General features: G+C 44.7%; 1 protein-coding gene and 1 pseudogene across 1 annotated transcript in view; both read right to left on the reverse strand.

Moving 5' to 3' along the window:
- Positions 1 to 20,673, reverse strand: part of ZNF407 (zinc finger protein 407) — a 368,528-nt gene that overhangs the window by 306,986 nt on the left and 40,869 nt on the right. The window lies entirely within an intron of this gene.
- On the reverse strand, positions 11,991 to 13,559 carry LOC102846052 (annotated as a pseudogene).

The following is a 20,673-nucleotide window of genomic DNA, read 5'->3' on the forward strand; positions in this document are numbered from 1 at the left end:
ATCTAAGACCTCATTAGAAGAGCCCTCCACACCGCGCACAGTCCAAGCATGTCTCTGTTATGGATACTTTTGCTGTAATAATGCTAGCTGAAATGGCACCCCACAGAGGACCGTGTGCACACCAAGCTAAAACACAGCAAATTAAACCACAAACTCAACGTTTAAGTTTGAATTCCAAGATTTACAAATAAAGCTGATAGAGACTATTTTAAAATAAGGGTTTGTAAAACAACTATGAGATATCATCTCACCCCAGTCAAAATAGCAAAATTTAACAGAACAGCAAGCAACAAATGCTGGCGAGGTTGTGGAGAAACTGGAACCCTGATTCACTGTTGGTGGGAGTGTAAAATGGTGCAACCCCTGTGGAAAGCAGTATAGCGCTTTCTCAAAAAGTTGCAAATAGAGATACCATTTGACCCAGCAATTCCACTACTGGGAATATACCCTGAAGAGACCATAGCTGACATCCAAGCAGATATATGCACACTCATGTTTATTGCAGCTTTGTTCACAATAGCAAGGAGTTGGAAACAACCTAAGTGCCTATCAACAAACGAATGGCTAGAGAAGCTGTGGTATATTCGCACAATGGAATACTATGCTGCATTAAAAAACAAGGAACTCATGCAATATTATTCAAAATGGTTGACTCTGGAGAACATTATGCTGAGTGAAATCTCCCGGTCACAAAAGGACAAATATTACATGATGCCACTGTTGTAGAATGGGACTGTCCTTGGGGTTGGGGAGAGACTGAGTAAGATGGGTTCAATAATGTATACTGCACTGAAACAGAGGAGGGAGAAAACTGTTTAAAAGAGATATACGACTAGGTACTTCTGTCATCACAGGAGTCTAGAGTGAGGGCTACATGGTGGACGGGACCTGGGGGAGGGTTTGTAAAACAATGAAAAGAATCTTTTCTTTTACTTTTCCATAATTTTTGACTCATGTGCTTATAACTTGTTAGTCAAATTTGTGTCTTCTAGGTTGCAACACCCCCATGATACATCTTCAAGGATATGAACATGTACGGCCAAGCACAATCAATAAGAGTGCATCTAAATTCCAAAATCAATCTCCATAATAGTCTATGTGTTTCCTACTGCCAAAGGGGCCCTTCAGAGTAGTGAGAGAAGATCTTCACCCTGAAACCCACAGCGTCCCTTTTCATCAGGAAGTAGCTAAGAGAATACGCCATCCCCTTTTCCTTATGAATCAGGGTGAAGTCTCTCTCAGGGAGGAGTGATAGGGAATGGCGAAGGACACACCGACAAAGGAGATTAATCAGAACTGACTTTGACAAGCACTGTGGCAATTGGACAATTAAAAGAGACATTCGGATGGCGGGGAAGAAGAACAAACTGGGGAGGAGGGTGGAGAGAATGGTGCGGCAATGAAGGAGTGAAAGCCCAGAATCCCTGTGAATGTTCATTGAAACTAATAAAATTTAATAATAATTAAAAAAATGGATTAGCAATAAAATAAGAAGCTCTTAAGAAAAGTTAAAAAAAAAAATAGGGGTTTGTGAAATCCATTTCCTAAAATATGTAAGAGCCTTATCTCTCCATGGAGCAAGGAACCAAAGGACATCATGTTTGAAAGGGCGGAGATTCAATGCAGGAGAGGAAGACTCAGAATGAAATGGGTTGATTCAGTGACTGGAGGGATGAAATCAGGTCTGTCGGAGATGATGAGACTGGCTCAGGACAGGGCAACCGTCCAGAATATTCCACAAATCTTTCTGCACTACTGCAATGTCTACCTGTTTGTTGTTAGGTGGTGAGGATGACAGGGACAGAGCATGAACAGGGTGGCTATAACCCCTCCCACCTGCACATAACTACCCTCACCAGTCATCCACCACCCTCTCAGAACACGGGACCCCAGAGGTGTGCTTAGGGGAACAGCCTCACCATACGGCTTCAGAATCACCACTGTGTGTCTGTGTCCACAAAGATCTCACATTCCCGGGAGCAAAGGCTAGTGGAGCCTACTGTCCTCCTCTCCTCAGTGAACATGAGACTGCTCAACTAAGCACTACTGTTGTCACTGCTGTGCTGATGAACGGAACCGCAGAGGACCCTCCAGGAAGTTTTTAGAGACAGAGACCATACATTGCACAGGAGGAGACGGTCCATCTTTCTCCAGGAAGCAGCTCGTGGATTTGAACCACATACCTTTGCATTGGCAGTACAGTTCCTTGGGAATTAAGGTAACAATTAGTTTGTTTCAATTAACAAATGCAGCCTTGCATGCATTCGCCAGGCTATGCCAGGAAATTTGGAGGACAGCTGTCAGGCCAAAAGATTGGAAAAGGTCCATATTTGTTCCCATTCCCAAGAAAGATAATCCAACTGATTGTGGAAATTATCAAACAATATCATTGATATTACATGCAAGCAAAATACGGCTGAAGATCATTCAAAAACGGCTGGAACAGTACATAGATAAGAAACTGCCAGAAGTTCAAGTGCGATTTAGAAGAGGCTGTGGCACCAGGGATATCACTGTTGATGTCACATGGATCCTGGCTGAACGTAAGGAATACCAGAAGACTATCTCTTTGTGCTTTATTGACTATGCAAAGGCATTTGACTGTGTGGATCATGACAAGTTGTGGATGACACGGAAAAGAATGGGAATCCCGGAGAACTTGATTGTGCTCATGCAGAACCTCTCCTTAGACCAAGAGGCTGTTGTGCAAACAGAGCAGGCAAGCCCTGCATGGTTTGGAACTGGGAAGGGAGTGTGCCAGGACTGTATTCTCTCTCCATATCTATTTTATTTGTATGTTGAGCAAATTATCCGAGAAGCTGGACTATTTGAGGAGGAGTGTGGCATCAGGATTGGAGGGAGACTCATCAATAAATAACCTGCGTTATGTAGATGACACAACCTTGCTTGCTGAAAGTGAGGAGGGCTTGAAGCACTTGTTGCAGAAGATCAAAGAATGCAGTCTTCAGTATGGATTGCATCTCAATGTCAGGAAAACAAAAATTCTTACCACTGGACCAACAGACAGTGTCACGATGAATGGAGGGGAGATTGAAACTATCAACAGCTTCATCGTGCTTGGATCCACCTTTGGTACCCGCCGTCAGGAAATAAAGAGATGCACTGCACTGGGAAAATCTGCAGTTAGGGTCTTTCCAAATTATTGAGGAGTAGTGATGACAGTTTGAAGACTAAGATGTGTCTGATTCAGGCCATCTTCTTTCCAGTAACTAGTTATGCATCCATGAGCTGGACAATGAATAAGGATGATTAAAAAAAAAATTACGCCTTTGGGCTGTGGTGTTGGAGAAGAGCACTGAACATCTCATGGATGGCCAAGAGAACAAACAGGTATGTCTTGGAGAAGGTGCAGCCGAAGTGCTGTCTGGAGGCAGGAATGATGGGACTTCATACTGTGGGCATATTGCTAGGAGGTGCTGTTCTTTGGAGAAGGACATGATTCTGTGAAGGGTGGAGGGCTGGCGAAGGAGAGGAAGACTCTCTACCAGGTGGCTTGATATGGTGACTACTGCAATGGGCTCTTGTGTGTTAGAAAGTGTGAGGGTGGCAGAGGAGGGAAGAGGGTTTAGATCTTTTGTTCAAAGGGTTGCTATGAGTCATGCTTGACTCAGCAGCACCTAACAACAACAATAAGACACCAAATGGTGTGTCTGATTCAGGCAATAGTCTTTCTGATTACTTGATACGCATCTTAGAGCTGGACAAAGAATAAAGACAAAAAAATAAAAAAAAGAGGGGAGCTCTGGTGGCCTAGTGGCAAGAAGCTGCACTGCAATCCCAGAGATACGTGGTTCAAAACTACCAGATGCTCTGCCGGAGAAGGAGGGTCCATCTCCTGCTGTACCAGTCAGATCCAATTTCACGGTACACACACACAGAAAATAATAAAATAAAAATTTTTTAAAATTAAAAAAAAAAATAAAAAAGAACCGACACCTTTTGAGCATTTGTGTTGAAGAAAAGCACTGAACATCCCATGTGTGGCCAAGAGAACAAACAGGTATGTCTTGGAGAAGGTGCACTGGAGTGCTCTTTAGAGGCAAGAATCAGGAGGCTTCGCCTCACATACTTTGGACATGTTGCTAGGAGCGGCTATTCCCTGGAGAGGGACATGATAACTGGGAAGGGTGGAGGATTGGCGAAGGAGGGGAAGACCCTCAACCAGGCAGACCGACACAGTGACTGCTGCAATGGGCTCTTGTGTGTCAGGAAGTGTGAGGATGGTGCAGGATAGAATAGGGTTGAGAGCTTCTGTTCACAGGGTCGCTGTGAGTCATACTCACCTTGATGGAACTTAACAACAACAACAAAACACCAGAGATCCCAATTCAGCACTAGATGCACAGAAAGATGTTCAATGGATTAATAGGTATAACAGATGGATAGTAGAGGTGAAGACAGTGGCCTGGCAGCTAGGTTAAGGAACAGACCGATGGAGGGAGGGGTGCAGGGAGGGAGGGAGAAATGTAGATGGAGAAATAAATAAATGGAGGGACAAGTGAATCTAGGTCTGTTTACTTACCTGACTATATGAATGGTTCCTTTCACATACTAGAAACTATTCTGTTAAAGCATTCAAACATCCCGAATAAAAGTACGAGGCATACAAAGAGCATTCAAGAGCAATGACAGCGGTAACAGAGTGACAGACCAGTACCTCTCACTTAGCCATGCTCTTTCTGAGGCTGACGTGCTTACACACCCAGCTGACTGAAAATGAAATGTGCAGAGAGATCTGTTTTGTTGAATCACGACATGATTTTTTTAAGAAGATCGTACTTTCTAAAATTCTGAAGTTCTCAGTTGTACTTAAAATTCATTTGCAGAGATTTCCTGAAGTGTAAAGCCTTCGTAATTGTCATTCCCGTGATTCTACATGCATTATGTATGACTAATGAAAACGCCCCCTCATCCTGCCCACTCACGGCATTCTTGAGGCCTTGTCCGCTGCAGGCATCCCTGCACTGCTGACCTCCACATCCTAATGAGGAAATGCAATCAAATAAGCCAAGATGACGTTGGCACTGACACACACAGTGGGGTCTGTCCCTCTGTTGCTGTTTGCACTATCCAGGATTTTAATCTATGATGAATCCTATAACCATTAAAAATCTTAAGCCATTGATTTATGCCTTAATTCAGACATGCTGAGCTCCTCAAAATAAATGTTCTAAAATAGCCTGCACTGCAAATTGCAATTCTAACATAAAACAAATGTTAAAATGTTAGCATCTTTCCCGAATATATTGTAGTGCATTAATTGTTGGTCTTGGTAATGTAGCTTATTAGTTTTGCATAATTTAAGTTTTAATTCATCGTTTAATTTTTAATTAAGTAGGGAGTTTTTTCCAAGATGTGCTTTCTGCTAAAATGTTAGTTAGCCACTAAATATGGCACATATAAACCACCTCTACGGCATGAATCTACGACAATGTCGTGTATTATAGAATTTCTCTATGATCTCAAATACGGAAACAATCATAATAGTTTATTTTCTCAAAAACTAACAGTTCTTTTTATTTGTCATTAATACTTAAATAATTTAAGCTCAGAGACAATGCTTGAAAAACTAAAGACCTCAAGATAAAAGGACACCCGAATTACTTCCTCTTCAAAGAATTCTTTTGTATTATAGCTAAAAATAATGTAGTGCTTTTGGAATATTACTTTCCATATTCAAGGCTAATTTGTATTTTATTTCCTATGGAAACAACCGGGACTCATCCTGGCACATGTGCCACAGCATGCGTATTTCCCTCCCAGGAACAGGGAGGATATATAGCACTGCTCACCTCCTAGGAATGAAACGGCTAATGTGAACGGCGAAGAATCCAAGAAGGTTGACGAGGGAAATGCTAACTTCCATGACAAGTTATGAGTTTGGAAGGAAGTCCAATTAAATTTTTAAAGTTATTATGACAGTAAATGCCACACTGCAAGGCTCAACTCTTTAGCTGCCTCTGAAGACAGCTCTCCCCAAAGCAACAGTCGTTAACCGAGTGTTATGTCTTATCATCTGCAGACCTTTTAAACATTTTTCTAGTATATTTTAATAAACTTTTTTAGGTTATTATTTTTATTCAATATAATTTTTCTCTACCTTTCCCTTTATTTGTTTTTTAAGTGTTACACAGTCTTAAGATAATGAAATCATAAAAGCATGCAGATAAAGGCACTTCAAGAAAAAGGGTCAGTGAGAAGCTTTCCAAATCTCCTTGTACCCATTGTGGTGATAGCTCGGGTGCCTGGCTGCACGCATCACCATCAAAGCACAGCACTTATGGGGCACCTACTTGCTTATTCTTGTTACATCACAAAACCGCTCACCCACTCTGCCGATTGTGACAAAATGGGAAAATAAATAAATAAGAGTGTGTGTGTGTGTGTGTGTGTGTGTGTGTGTGTACACACACATAAAAAGATAGATAAACATGACCATATACAAATACCCCCACCCACTTTTGCTCATTTTCTGATTAGAAACAGAACTGCCAACGTGTTCTGTGGGGCTCTCAGGTCAGGGATTTCAGGAATGCAGGCAGGAGCCAGCCCTGCTGCACTCAACGGGGCTCACATGTAACTGGCTTCTGGTCTTCACTGGAGGCAGGGACCATTCATGATGCAGTTATTTGTTTTTTGAATGGATATATTATTTCAGGGAATGGGAAATAAATTTCTTAAAGAACTATTTCAAGAAAAGATTAGCAGAAACAAAAGGCTAAGAAGCTTGTCTTGTCAGTAAGTTCCCTCTCACCAGCTCGTCTTTTCGCCACGCTGGCAGGTGGCTGGTCCATGCTCACAGACACTATCACCCAGGCGCAGTGGTTACAGCATTCAGCCATTTAGACAAAGACATGGATGTCCGCCTCTGTGAAGGTCACAGCCCTGGAAACCGACTGCCCTGCTGGGTCTCGCTTGTGCACTGCATACACTGCAAACCCTACAGAAAGCACTTGTGAGCAGTGGTCCTGACTGCAACTGCGTATTCAAGTTACAGCTTTAAGATCATGAAGACACTGAAGCAGTCACCAGGCCGAAGCACTACTACACAACAGCAAAGCTCCCAGCAGAATGAGTTAAAGGAATGCCTGACTCCACAACAACCTCTTCATCAGCCAGAAACTGGTGAGTGGCATTCACACACACTGCTTACCTCGCACTTCTGCAGGGTAAGCCAGCAAAGGACATATGGAACATTTCTAACTCTGTTCTAGACATTCAGAAACCAGCTCATAACAGAAGAGCGTGCTAGTACGAACAGAGAGAAGGAGGCGACAAACTTAATACACTTCCGAACGATTAAGAGACCTCTAATGGAATACGAGTCTAGATAAATAGGGATTCTGTTTCCAAATCAGACACTCCTTCTACTGGCTAGACTGATTTCTTAGATTTCAGAAAGAGAAGTCAAACCGCCAGACAAAGACAGCAAGTCTAAAAAGAAGTGTTAGAAAGTCAGAGAATCAAGCATGAACACTGGGTCAGAACAAAGACGCTTGGGAAAATGAAGACTAAAGTACCAAATTGGTCTTCGGTGGGCACACATTAGCGAGGACACCGATGCCACCATGGGACACGTTTTCAGCCTGATTATGAAGAGAAGAAAGCAGACACACTGAACCCCCCCAAACCATGAGTGGATCTTCCAGTCTCGAGAGCACAGATAAGGAATGACTGAAAAGCTATCTTTGCAACATGTATTCATGGACCACTTCGTTTCACTTCCAGAGGATGGTCCTAACAACCACCGTCTGATAGCTGAGACAAACACGGACAACCAGGCACCGCTCAAACGGCCAAGCCACGCTGACTCTGACTTCTCAGTGTGGGAACAGGTCCATTCCTGGCAGAAAGCGTCTCTCCTTCAGTCCCGACCGTGCAGCATACTACGCCAAGCACTGGACCAAAAATCACAACATTCACAAACAGCAGGTAGAAAATGCACATGGTGCCACAGAAGCAGGACTTGGAGAGGATCTCATAGCTTTTAATACTTAAGGCTGGCTCAGAGGTAAGGAATTGCACTGCCAACCCAGAGGCAGACAGTTCAAGTCTACCAACCATTCTGGTAGAGAATGATGGACAACCTCCTGCCGCGTTTTTTTAATTTTATATTAGTTTGCACACAAAATTCGTATACACAGTGTTTCACTTATCCCTATGTTCACATTGAGTTTCATATAATCACTGCTTCTGAAAACCCACTAAAGAGTCAGCTAAGATAAGCAGGGTGCAACTGAATGGTCCGCCAGCACAACAATTGAAAAATCAAGAGTTCAATTCTAAACAAAAGTAAAAACAGACCAAAATAGACTACCTCTAGCTTCACTATGAGGGGAGCCCTGTAGGGCAGTGCTTACCTGCTCACACACTAACCAAAAGGTTGTTGGTTCAAGTCCACTAGTCACTACAAGGGAGAAAGACAAGGTTGTCAGCCTGTGTGGAGACAGTGGTCTCAGAAAGCCAACAGGACGATACACGCGGAACAAACACAAAGTGAACATAAACAATGACGCTGGGCACTGACCCGATCTGCTGGCAGTGAAATGGTAACGAAAAGCTAGCTTTCAAATAAACAAGAAAAGCAAGTCCACATTCGAGAAGTCGTTTATCTTACAAAACGGGTCATTTTATTACAGATTAAATTAAAGCTCAGAGATCAAAATCCCTTTGCTCACAGTCTTCCGTATCTCAAAATCCTGATCTATAATCGAACACAGGGTGACTGAAAGTCAAGATCTGTGTGCCAGCCACCAACCCCTAACTGCAGGGCAGGCAGCGTGGACTGCCAAAGCATTACTTCTCTGAAGAGCCCAGTCCATGGATTGGATATTATTTTTCATTGCTACATTTCTCTGCAGCAGGAACTGGGTGCTTCCTGGCCCTTTGTTTAAAGTCTGCGGCATCTAAGCCTTCTCTCAAAGCTGGCAGGTAACACAAGTTAACCAGGGAACAACTTGTGGGGAGCACCCTGGGAAGTTTTCTGAATTCAGCATAATGAATGAGCTATCCTGGTGACAATTGCTGATCAGGCTTGAGGATGAGCTCTGACAGCCAGGCAGCTCCTCGGATGAGCGCTGGGCACACATGCCCAGCACAGGGTGTCTCACTGCCCAGCCTCTGGTGCCCGGCCCCACGTTTCTCTCCATCCGTGCACAGCGTGGTGTCCAGCATCCTCGTGATGACATCTGGATGAGGTGCCACCATGGCAGCAGCCCACCTGGGCCCACTTACGCCTGAACCTGTCCTGCCCTATCTCTCAAGCCCCCAGCTGTTATCTGCCATCCCAACTCACAAATACCACGTCTCTGAAAAACTAAATATTAAGGTCAGAACAACATAATGATTTATGCTCCCTTTGCGAGCTGGTTTCCTGTGACATGGGCAACTTCAGCTCCTGAGGCGAGCCAGCGGAAAGGAAATCCTGACATGGAAGTTTTCTGTGCTCTCTGACCAAATGAGAAAAGACTTCTCATCCGAGTGAAATGGCAACAATGCTCAGAGTCCTGAAAACACTGCCCTGTCGTCGGCATCGGGCACCGGTGGTCTCCAGAACCAGGAAACGGGAAGGAGCTAATCACCCACCCTGTCTGTCTGTCAGCAGTGAGTTCACAGAAGATGATGATGCCTAACTTCAAGCATCACAGGTTGGCACACTGCGACTGTCAGGTGCCACTGAACAGATCTCACTGCGCAGCAACCCCAGGTGACAAGGTAGAACTGCTCCTCGAGCGTCCTCGGCTGTCGTCTCTATAGGAGAAGGCCAAGGAGCACAGTGGGTTTGAACAGCCTACCTTTTAGTTAGTAGCCCAGTGCTCAACCAGATCCTTCACAGAGGTTCAAACCAAAACAAAACCTGTTGCCACTGAATGACTGTGAAAGCAGAGTACCCCCAGGAGGTTCTAGGGTATGATCGTCACAGAAGCAGAGCGCCCCATCTTCCTCCCATGGAACAGCTATCCAGTTTGAACGGCTGACTTTTTGGAGAATCAGTTCATCATTTTAACCACTGCACCCACAGGACTCCTAACACTGCCGTTGTTAGGTGCTGTCAAGGCAACTCCTACTCGGAGATGCCCTCCATACAAAGCATGAAGAGCCTGCCAGGCCCTGCACCATTGCACCATCTCTGCTCCTTAAGCTCACGTGCGGCCCTGCATCAGTGCACATGGCTGGAGGCTGTCCCCCTTCCCTTGGCTGGCTCTCCACTTTTCCAAGCATGATGTCCCTTCCCAAGGACACTGAGGCAGCACAACTGATAAAGCACTTCCATCTACATGAACAAGTTCAATGGCATCAGCAGAGGGGAGGCTTCCTTCCACTCTCTCCCTCTGATGGGAAGTGATGTGCCTGGTTCCTAACCTGAAAACTACGAACACAAACTGCTGCCCAGCTTGGACTGCAGAGCCAGAAGCTACCAGTGGGACTGCTGCACCCCACAGGTCCCCCCATATCTGTGGTGCCCCCATACCTGTGGTGCCCCGTACTTGGGGTCCACCCGTACCTGGCGTCCATCCTTACCTGGGATCACCCTGTACCTGGGGTTCTCCCATACATGGGCTCCCCCCATACCTAGGGTCCACCCGTACCTGGGATTCCTCTGGTACCTGCAGTCCCCCCCACACCTGGGGTCCCCCCCATGCCTGGGATTCCCCCAAACCTGTGGTCCCCCCATACCTGGGATACCCCTGTACCTATGGTCCCCCCACACCTGGGGCCCCCTCGCACCTGGGGTCCATCTGTACCTAGGATCCTCCTGCACCTGGGGTCTACCCATACCTGGGATCCCCCATACCTGGGGTCCATCCATACCTGGGGTCTACTCATACCTGCCAAGATGGAAACCCACTCCCAGGGTGAGTCTGAATTCTCTGTCAATGACAAGGCAGTGGAATCCTAAACCTGGTGACTGACGGTCAAAGCCAAGCATGGAGACACCAAAACGGCCTGAGAGCAAGCAAGGACAACTGACTTTGTTGATCCAAGGTACGTTTTTAAACGTGCATATTATAGCAACTGGATTCCTTTAAAGAAATGTGCTGGTCAAGCTGGCTTCCCTGCTGCATCAATAACTGCATTTCCAGTTCGACTGTAAGCTTCTCAGTGCAGCTTTTTAAACACGTTTGTTAGCTTTCATACAACTCATTATAATTCTGCAACTACAATAAATGCCCAATAAACACTTAGGAATACCTTCTATCTTTATTGAATATTACAGTTTGCAAAGTATTTTCTTAATCACAGAAGAAGCACCAGTGAAACTACAGCATGCTAATATCCTGAAGAAAACACCACCATTTGTTACAAAGTACTTCTCAATCCCATCAGTCAAAGTAGGAAATGTGGTTTCCAGGAAGAAGCATGGAGCACAGACCACACGCTGTCCACCCTGCGAGCGGCCGTCAGCAATACTCCATCAGCCAACTGCATTTCCTGTCATTCTCCATGGGGCACATCAAGGCAAGAAGTCTACCTCATACACTGACACAGACTGACAAGGAGCACTGGCCAGACAATGCATTACACACTAGCCTACTAGTGGAAAGGTTCAGAGTTCAAACTCACCAGCCAGCTGCTCTGAAAAGAAAGATGGACATTCTGGTTCTGTTAAAATGCACAGCCTCAGACATTCAATATTGTGTACCCCTGGGTCAGAATGGACTTGACAGCAATGGGTCTGGGTTTTGTTTCTGGATGTCCGTATCGTCTACTAATCAAGTAGCAAATAAAAGTCTCGATCATTAGCCCATTCAGCCGAGCACAGCACCCCACTACTCAATCCACACTGCGTTTCTGGAAATGAGGAGAAAGGCACATACTGGTATGTCACCCACGTAGGGAAACCACACAGGTTCTCCACCACGGGCTTCACTGGGTGCTCCGAGGAAGGGGAGTCAGGACAGAGGAGCAGAGGACACCTGCCTCTTGATGCAGGGAACGTGGGAAGGCTTGTCGGACCCTCCTCTCAACTACTCTGGCAGAGGAGCGTTCAAGTCCTGGGGAAGGGTAGACACCCCGCTGCTCTCGCCGAAGGGGGCAAAGCTCTGCTCCTCGTGAACAGCAGGCGTCCTAAGCGGAACCATGATCCCCGACCTCCGAGGGCCGCCCCACAAACTGCACTCAGGGACTGACTGAGGCAGGTGGACCTGGAGCAACAGGAATAACACCCAACCGCCCAGCGCTGGGCCCACGAGGAAGACAGCACGCGGGAGCAGCGCGGAAAGGGCCCTGCACGCAGGGGAGAAGCAGACAGTGAAGGGCAGCTACGGGCAGGACTGAGAAACCTTCAGCAGCATGCCGCCACCCACAGCCACCCACTCAGGACAGCGACAGCCACGGGGCCCAGCGGCCCAGAGGAGCCTCCAGTCAGCATGAAAGAAACGGGTGTCTTCGTCAGTTGGAATCTATGTGACCGATGGCAACAGGGCTTAGAAACCCTACTATCAATGCTGAAGGTTTGAGCCAACGAAAACATCGACCAGGTACCCAAGTTCAGGGTAACCCCGAGTGGCTGCCCTACAGGTCCAAGGCTGGCACCTTCACAGGAAGGCACTGCCACCTTACTCTCCAGGGGAAAGGCTGGTGGGTCCATTCAACCTGTCAGCTGGCCCAGCAGAGCTCCTTAATGAGAACCACAGAAACAGGAAAATATCAGTACAAGGCACAAATTGGCAAATTCCATTTCCTGGAACAAAATAATGAAACAAAGGGCAAAGTAAACCGATTCTATAGCTCTGCACTCCCATGGTTTCTCTTTTTTTTTTTTTTCAGTAGTAAAAGGTGACTGTTTTATTTTCTTAGAAAAAAAGAAACTCAGAAAGATAGGTGTGTGTTTCCTTGCAAGCAAACAGAGAAAAGCGTATTATCACTGTTACTGTGATTACTAAGCCACAGACACACTGGGTCCACAAAGTGGCCTGGTGGCTCTGGGAATGCAGTTGTATCTGAAGTGCAAGCTGGTCACACGCTCTGTGCAGACTGGGCAGGGCCAGAATGAGCCACAGCCCCGCCACCGGCCACACAACGCCAAAGGGGGCATCACAGCCTGGGCCGAGCGTGAAGGTGATGTTGATCTCCTCATGGGCCTCCCTACCTGAGAGGCCGACCTGGTGGCCAAGGATGGTGGAGTACGGGTGGGTGACGCTGCAGGAGTACCCTCCAAAGGGTTTGAGTGGGTCCAGGGTCAGAGTGATTGCAATGGAGATGTAGACTGGGCCGAGTCCTCCAGGGCCTGGGGGGGCCTGGGTGGACACCCTGGCCTGCCCACTGATTGCTGTGCTTTCTGAGTAGCTGGGTCGTGTGTGAGGTGTTTCAGTGTCTCGTTCTCTGATACGCACAAGTCCAGGTCACTGAAGCGCAGCAGAAACGCGTTCCAGTCCTCTCTCATCCCGGAGGACTTGATCTCCTTGATCTTGAAGAAGTAGCCCAGGGTCAGGAAAGCGATGGCCAATGGCGCTGGCCCTGATCATAAAGACCACCAGGGGCGGCTGGCTGCTGATGTACAGCTTCAGGTTCTCCAGGGGGTTGATGGTGAACATTATTCTGATCCACCCCGCCCGGCCGGCCAGCTGTCAGGGGCCCCGCAGCATGCTCGTTCACTCGTGGCAGCACACGCCACTCGGCACCATCCTCCCCGCCTCGCCAGGGGCGCCATGCGCCTCACAGGCCTGAAGCGATGACCAGAGACCACTCCGGCTCACGCGGCCGCAGCATGGGCTCCACTCGGGCTCCAGTGGCCGGGGTTTCCCCATGGTTTCTTTATGTCTGTGTTCTTCTCTTAAACAAGTTCAAGACCACAAATGAAGGCAAGAGCCCAGAAAGAACACTGTCCTCACGGTTCCGCGCCTGTGCGTTTACAGACGTGAGGATGCAGAAATCAAATGTGCTAAATCTGAGAACTGACAAGTGATATCCAGGTGGGGTCTGGATCTATATTTTCTTTTAATTATCACAGATCCACAGCAGTATTTCCTTGGAAAGAAATTATTTTTTAAAGACAGTTGTTGTCTCCATAAAGTCATGATGTTGACAAGAAAAATCATTTGTTACAAAGTTTCTTTTATGATAATGAAAATATTCTAAATCTAGATTATAGTGATGATTTTCCAACTTTGTAAGCATATTACATTAAAGCAATGCATTATAATTCAAACAGGTAAACTCTGTGAGATGTAAATTCTGGAAAGACAGGGTAATGGCAGGCATAGATCAGAGGTGATTAATTTTATAAAACATAATGAGTGGGACTGATGGTATGAAACAATGTAAATGAAGAATAGTGTGAAATACAATGTTTACACAAATCAAAAGTAATTAAAAAAAACCCCTAAATACAATTTTTAAAAAAATAAAACTTGCAAAGTACATCAAGCATACAAAAGAGGCATACTTTGATATGCTTGAAGTAAGAGAAAAGGTGATTAAAAAACCCACTACCTCCCTATCTTGGGAAATGTAGCCATACCTAGAGTCAGTCTGTGGTACTATGTTTATCTTCGTGGCTCCCTCACACCTTCCTGCTTTCACTAGATCACATTCTGATTAATTTCATTCACTATCAAGAAGGTCACTACCAAGCCCTATGAAATTCACCAGAGTTGAAATGCTTCATTTACATTTGTTGTTGCTGGTTGTGGTTGCCTGATACTTATGGTCTGTTAATCAGTTATGCTGCTTAAAAGTCCCAGCTACAGAAGACTTGCCCTTAATGAAAAGGGCAAGTGTTTTCAGTCTTTGGCTGTCGATTGCAGTTAGCAAGTGCTGGGGGTTCCCAAGGCCTGAGAACCACGGGTGCGTAGAGAACTGTCCCCCAGGTATTCAAAGGCTGGGAGGCTGTGGAAGTAGATCAGTGGGTCCTTCCTCTGAAACTTTTCTGAGTGGGTTCAAACCCTGAACCTTTCGGCTAGTATGTGATTGCTTCATTTGTGCCACCCAGGGCCATGCATATAAAACATTTCCAGAGAGATAATGGTGAACTCTACATTTCACATCTGATACAGCACAAATATCAAATACAAAAATACATTTGCAATTTACTTCTTGTGTGCTCTTCTGAATAAAAAAAAGCACGGCATTCCATGTTGCAACAAGCGAGTAAGCCGTCCACTTGTAAGGAGCCTGTTCTTAAGAGTGCAGTGTCCTCCAAGAGCACAGGTCTGACCAGACGTCACGCGGAAGAGACTGAGAAGCCAGGACGAACTTTGTGTTCCAGAGAAACCAAATATATTATCAAAAGTCATTTTTATGATTTAACAAAAAAATCACATTGTTAAAGAATTTATGAAAGTATAGGTCAGTCCTATTATCCTTTTAATTTTTTAAAAGCCTGATCTTTTAAATTCAGAAGAATAATGTACATTTAAAGTATTCTATAATTACTACAAAAGTATTCATTAACAGCGGTAAGCAGAATAAGCTATCTATGCACCATAAATATGAGTTAAAAAAATCATTTCCATGGCACTTTTGTAACCATATGATGTTAGGTGGGTCATAACATTAGTACTTTTCTTTGGAAACCTTATAATTACTGATGTTTTAATTTTCAGGCTGAGTATTGACTTAGTAATAAATGAGTACAAGTAAAATTTCAAGTCTGAAATGGTCCGAGTTATAACAACCATTAGCACTAATTTACTGAGGAAAGCATGGATATTATTTTAATAGCATCTTGAATCATCTTTTTTTAATGCTTTATATGATGCCACTAATCTTCATAAGGTAAAAAATACATATAACTCACTGTGCATCTCTCAGTGGAAACAGCATTTTGAGTCTGCAATGTCCGAGGTACGCACACTGAGCCCCGGCCCGGGGCCATTCCTGCAGCAGCAGCAGGGGCCTGGTGTGTGAGCAGCAGAGGGTGATGCACAGGTGTGCACGGGGGACACAGGCGAAGACAGAGGCAGAGGACCCACTAGTGTGGGCTCACTGCCTTGGGGGACAAAGCTCATCACGGAGAGGAGTTCTACATCTGCGTGACCCACAGAAAAGGCCCAGTCTTTCAGATGTGAAGAAGTCAGTGAGACCTCCCAGAAAAGCTAAAATTTCAAGTAAGGAAAGGAAGGCTACAGCAGTGACACGATTTTATATGGCATCCATCCCTAGGTGTGACCCACTTGACTGGAGAATCACCAAGTGCTCTTCACTCACATCTATTATGTTCCCGGTGCTCCAGCCGATAGGAATGCTGGGAGTTAGGAACCACTCAAAGGCAATGTGAATCGGTGGTAGCAGGGAACCAGGATTTCTCCCACCAGGAAATCAGGAAATGGACAACTCAAACAGTAAGAACAGTCTTTCCACTAAAATAACAATTCTGACTTTGTCTATGATAAATGCCTCATTTTAAGGCACAGTAAAAAAGTGGAGCGGGGAACCCAGATACAGGAAATTCAAAAGTTATTTCTACAAAGAAAGTATATAATTAGTGGCATCGTGTCTTTGTTTTAAATACAGAAACCACATTAAGAATGTTCAAATTGATCAAGCAGTTGTTTTCAACATTAAAATTAACTGAACTGGCCAAGGAAATATAAAGATGGCATCAAACAAGTTGGGTTAAAAGAAAGCACTTGATAACCAGGAGGGGCCACCTTTCTGTGCCCTACAGTGTTGAGGTACATTTCTCAGGAAAAACAGAAGGAGCCACCCCTCTGTGTCCTGCAGTGCGGGGATACGTTTACCCATTCTAGGGAAAATTCACTTGACATGACCACATTGACAGACGTGCTGCTACTCAGAGAAGCTTCTATGACACTGTTGTTGTTGTTGTTGATGTGTACCATCGAGTTGGAACCAACCCATAAGTGACCCTCCAGTGGGTTTTCAGAAGCTTAAACTGCATGGGAGGAAACTGCCCATCCTTTTCCCGCGGAGCAGCTGGTGGATTCGAACCGCGTGCCTTTGGAACTGCAGCATAGATTCTTACCACTAGGTTTAATTCTCTGAACTGTGAATAAATTCAGTCAATTCAGAGTGTATGTGGTTCTTTTTCTCCAATGACAAAATACATTACAACATGAACATTATCAGGAAAAAAGAAAATGCTTCTTTGGAAGAACAAATTCTCCTCCTAGTGAAATTCTTTAAAATTTTAAGTCTCATGAGATGTGGAGAATAATGGATAGCAGATCTAGAGCACATTTTCTAAGTTTTCATCTTTTAAAAAATGTCTACTCAGGGAATTAACTAATGAGATGTTAGTAAAAAGTTATTTCTTCACTTTAAATTTGGAAATCTAACCTAAGAACTTAAATACAATGCTTCTCATGGGCTCATTTTAAAATATAAATATCAGAATACATATAAATTTCCTCAATACCCCTGACATGGGAGGCTGGAGGAAGGGAGGTACTTTTTGTTTTGAAGTCTTTGAAAATGTCTACAGAATTTCTCAAATAATGTCAGCCTGAGGTGCTCAAAAATGATTATTCAACACTTTATATGATCCATACTTCACAGAAACTGACAAAAAGCAGTTGACTGAGTTCTGAATAAACTAGTATATGGTATCACAGAGAACATTCTAGCACTAATCACCATGGTTCTATGATTTCCACTACAAAAAAAAAATCAAAGCAAAATAGCTGTCAAAGGCATAAATTAAATCAATTTCAAATTGAACAGAAAATTATTTCCTATTTTCCAAAGGCACTGATTTGGAGTGATCTTAAAACTCTGGAAAAGAATTCCTCAATTTTCAAAAATTCTGAAGCCTAATTACAAGTAATTATAGCTTTTCATTTTCAACATGATGAAATAATTTGATTCTTTTTACAAGAGGTCTGGTTTAGCTCAAAACAGACAAGGGCTTCCGCACTGAGTTCGTATACAAAGACAATAAGGATCCTTCGCAAGAGAAAGCCAGGGCTACATGTTGGCCATAAATCATGAGCACTGTAGTCAAGCAAAAAACCATTTGTATGTTCTACAGACAGCATTCATTCAGTCCCACAAGGTGGGCCGAGTAAACAGCTTGCTGCTAGAGTATGCTACAAGACAAGAACAGAATGAAAGAGAAGAGAAAGCCTTAAAGAGTGACTACGAAGTTCAGACACAAAGCACTCTTTTGGGAGAAGGAAACAAAAAGAAATCCAGAGTTTTCTGAGCATTTTCTTGAGTCACAGACACCACACACAACCACCTCCCGCAAACGATGCTAAATGTGGACTTTCCATGTTTAATTCCAGATGCACTAGTCTGGCTGTCCCAGGGCAATCCTGCCTCTCTAAGAAATAAAGAGTTCTAACCACACAATACATTGTTGGTTGCAAAAGAAAATTATAAAATAATTAACTAAATCAAAAAAAGCTCCTGACAGCTCTAAATACCTCTGCCCTGCCAAATGTTCAGGGCTACGCCTTCCCCACAGTGCGCTGATGACTCCCATTCCCGGTGATTTGTTGTCGCTGTTAGAACAAAACCCCCACAAAACTGCTCTCCATTCTGACCTCACACACCTGGTTACAATTACACCTTCAGAGAGCAAAAGCCGGCCTTTCGCAAGGACACTGGCAAAGGCTAGCCAATCACCATGCAGAAACAGGCCTTGCAGTCCCAGCAACCACCCATTCAAAACTCTGCAAATGAACCTGCCATTCACTTCCACAATGGCCTTACACACCCAAGTGTGCACTCACACACACACACAAGCACCAGCACTACAGAGGGAACACAACCGTCTCTCATAGTAAAGTCATCAGACATTCCCTTACACACTGTGGGTGTGTTATGAGGGCCCAGTCTCTGCAGGGATCATGCTTCCCGAAGCAGAGGGCCAGGGAAAGAGGGGAAGTCCCTCGACAAGGGACAAGGAGGGCGGATATGCTGAGCTCGAACACAGCGGGAGCTTGAGGGCAGCTAGCACTGGGCAGGGTTTCCTTCTGCTGAGCACAGGCTTCTGAAGACTCAGAACTGACTAGATGGCATCTAACAACAGCCATTAGACAGACTCAAGTTGTCTTTTTAACAAAATGGGAAGGGGGTCTTCAGAATGCATTATATACAAAAACAGCTGAGTCACTGTATCACGTGAGTCTGTGATAGGAAAACCCATCTGGCTAGAATCAAAGATGGAATCATAATATACACCAAAAGCTGCTGCAAGTTTTTGCCCCAAAAGAGGCTTTATTTCCAACTGATCAAACCTAAGCTGATCCCCATCCCCTTGTGCCAGCACCCCCACCAGGTCTGTGAGGGTGTAAACTGCACTGCGAGGAGTCTGCCCACTCTGCTCCCATGAGGCTGATGGCGGGTGTGAACTGCAGGAAGTTTGCAGCTCGTTTTCCATGCCCCAGCTGGTCAGCTGCTTTCTCCTACACGACATTATGCAAAGAAGCTGAAGGGATGCCTGGCTCTGCCCTTCCTGTAGGTAGTGAGGCCAGAAGCTGGGACTCTTGCCTGTACTGTGGTTTTTGTTCTTGCCTTCCAGTAGGAGAGACTGTTCCTTTAGCATCAAAGTGACACTCTCAACTTCCTTCTTCCTCCAAATGAGATAAAGTGGAATGTTTTGTTTACCATAGGGTTGGAAGCGACTCATAACTGACCCTTTGGTGGGTTTTCAGAGGTGGTCCCAGGGGAGAAAATTGCCTGTCCTGCTCCTGCAGAGCAACTGGTGGCCTTGAACCATGTGCCTTTGGGATTACAGCACAGCTTCTTACCATTAGGCCACCAGAGCTCCATGAAAAATATTAGTGCTCCTTTTTATTTTTTGGATCAGGCACACCAGAGCATTTTTAAAACAATTTACAACATTGTTAAATTTTTTTTAAATTATTGCACATTTTCTTCACCTCTTCCCGAGCCCACCCTGCAGTCCACCTCTTGTCCTGATTGTTATCATACATATAATGTCTAATCCTATATTCCTTTGGTCAGTTCTTCCTGATCTAATGCTTTATTCATTAACTAACCATTCTTTTCCACTCTTTCCCCAGCCACCCCCTCCCCCATATCTGTCCTGTTATATAATAGTAGTGTGAAGCAGTATTTTTCCTTTTGTGACGGAGATATTTCACTCAGCACATGATCCTCCAGGCTCCCTCATATTGTGTAATGCTTCACAAGTGCATTGTTTTTCACTGTTGTGTGATAATCCCATTGTGTGCCTGTACCATAGTTTTTCTGTCCATTTATTTGTTGATGAACACTTCAGTTGCTTCCATCTCTTTGCTATTGTGAATAATGCAGCAATAAATATGGATATGCGTGTATCTGCTTGAGTTGTAGCTCTGATTTTTTTAGGGTATTTTTCCAGTAGTGAAATCAGTGGGTCAAATGATATTTCTATTTCCAGCTTTTTGAGAAATTGCCAGAACACTTTCCATACTGGTTGCACCATTTTATATTCCCAAAAACAGTGAATAAGAGTTCCAGCCTCTCCACAACCTTGCCAGCATTTGTTGTTTGCTACCTTATTGAGAGAAAAAAACATAACATAACAAACTATGGCTGACTTTGAGAAGAATGGGAATCCCAGAACACTTGATTGTTCTAATGCAAAACCTATACTTGGACCAGGAGGCAGTCATCAGAACAGAGCAAGGAAACACTGCATGGTTCAAAATTGGGAAGGGCGTACGCCAGGAATGCATCCTATCTCCATACCTTTTCAACCTATATGCAGAACAGATTATCTGGGAGGCTGGGCTC

The sequence above is a fragment of the Elephantulus edwardii genome, unplaced genomic scaffold, assembly GCF_000299155.1.
Source record: "Elephantulus edwardii isolate Elephantulus edwardi_28Jun2011 unplaced genomic scaffold, EleEdw1.0 scaffold00207, whole genome shotgun sequence".
NCBI lineage: Eukaryota > Metazoa > Chordata > Mammalia > Macroscelidea > Macroscelididae > Elephantulus > Elephantulus edwardii.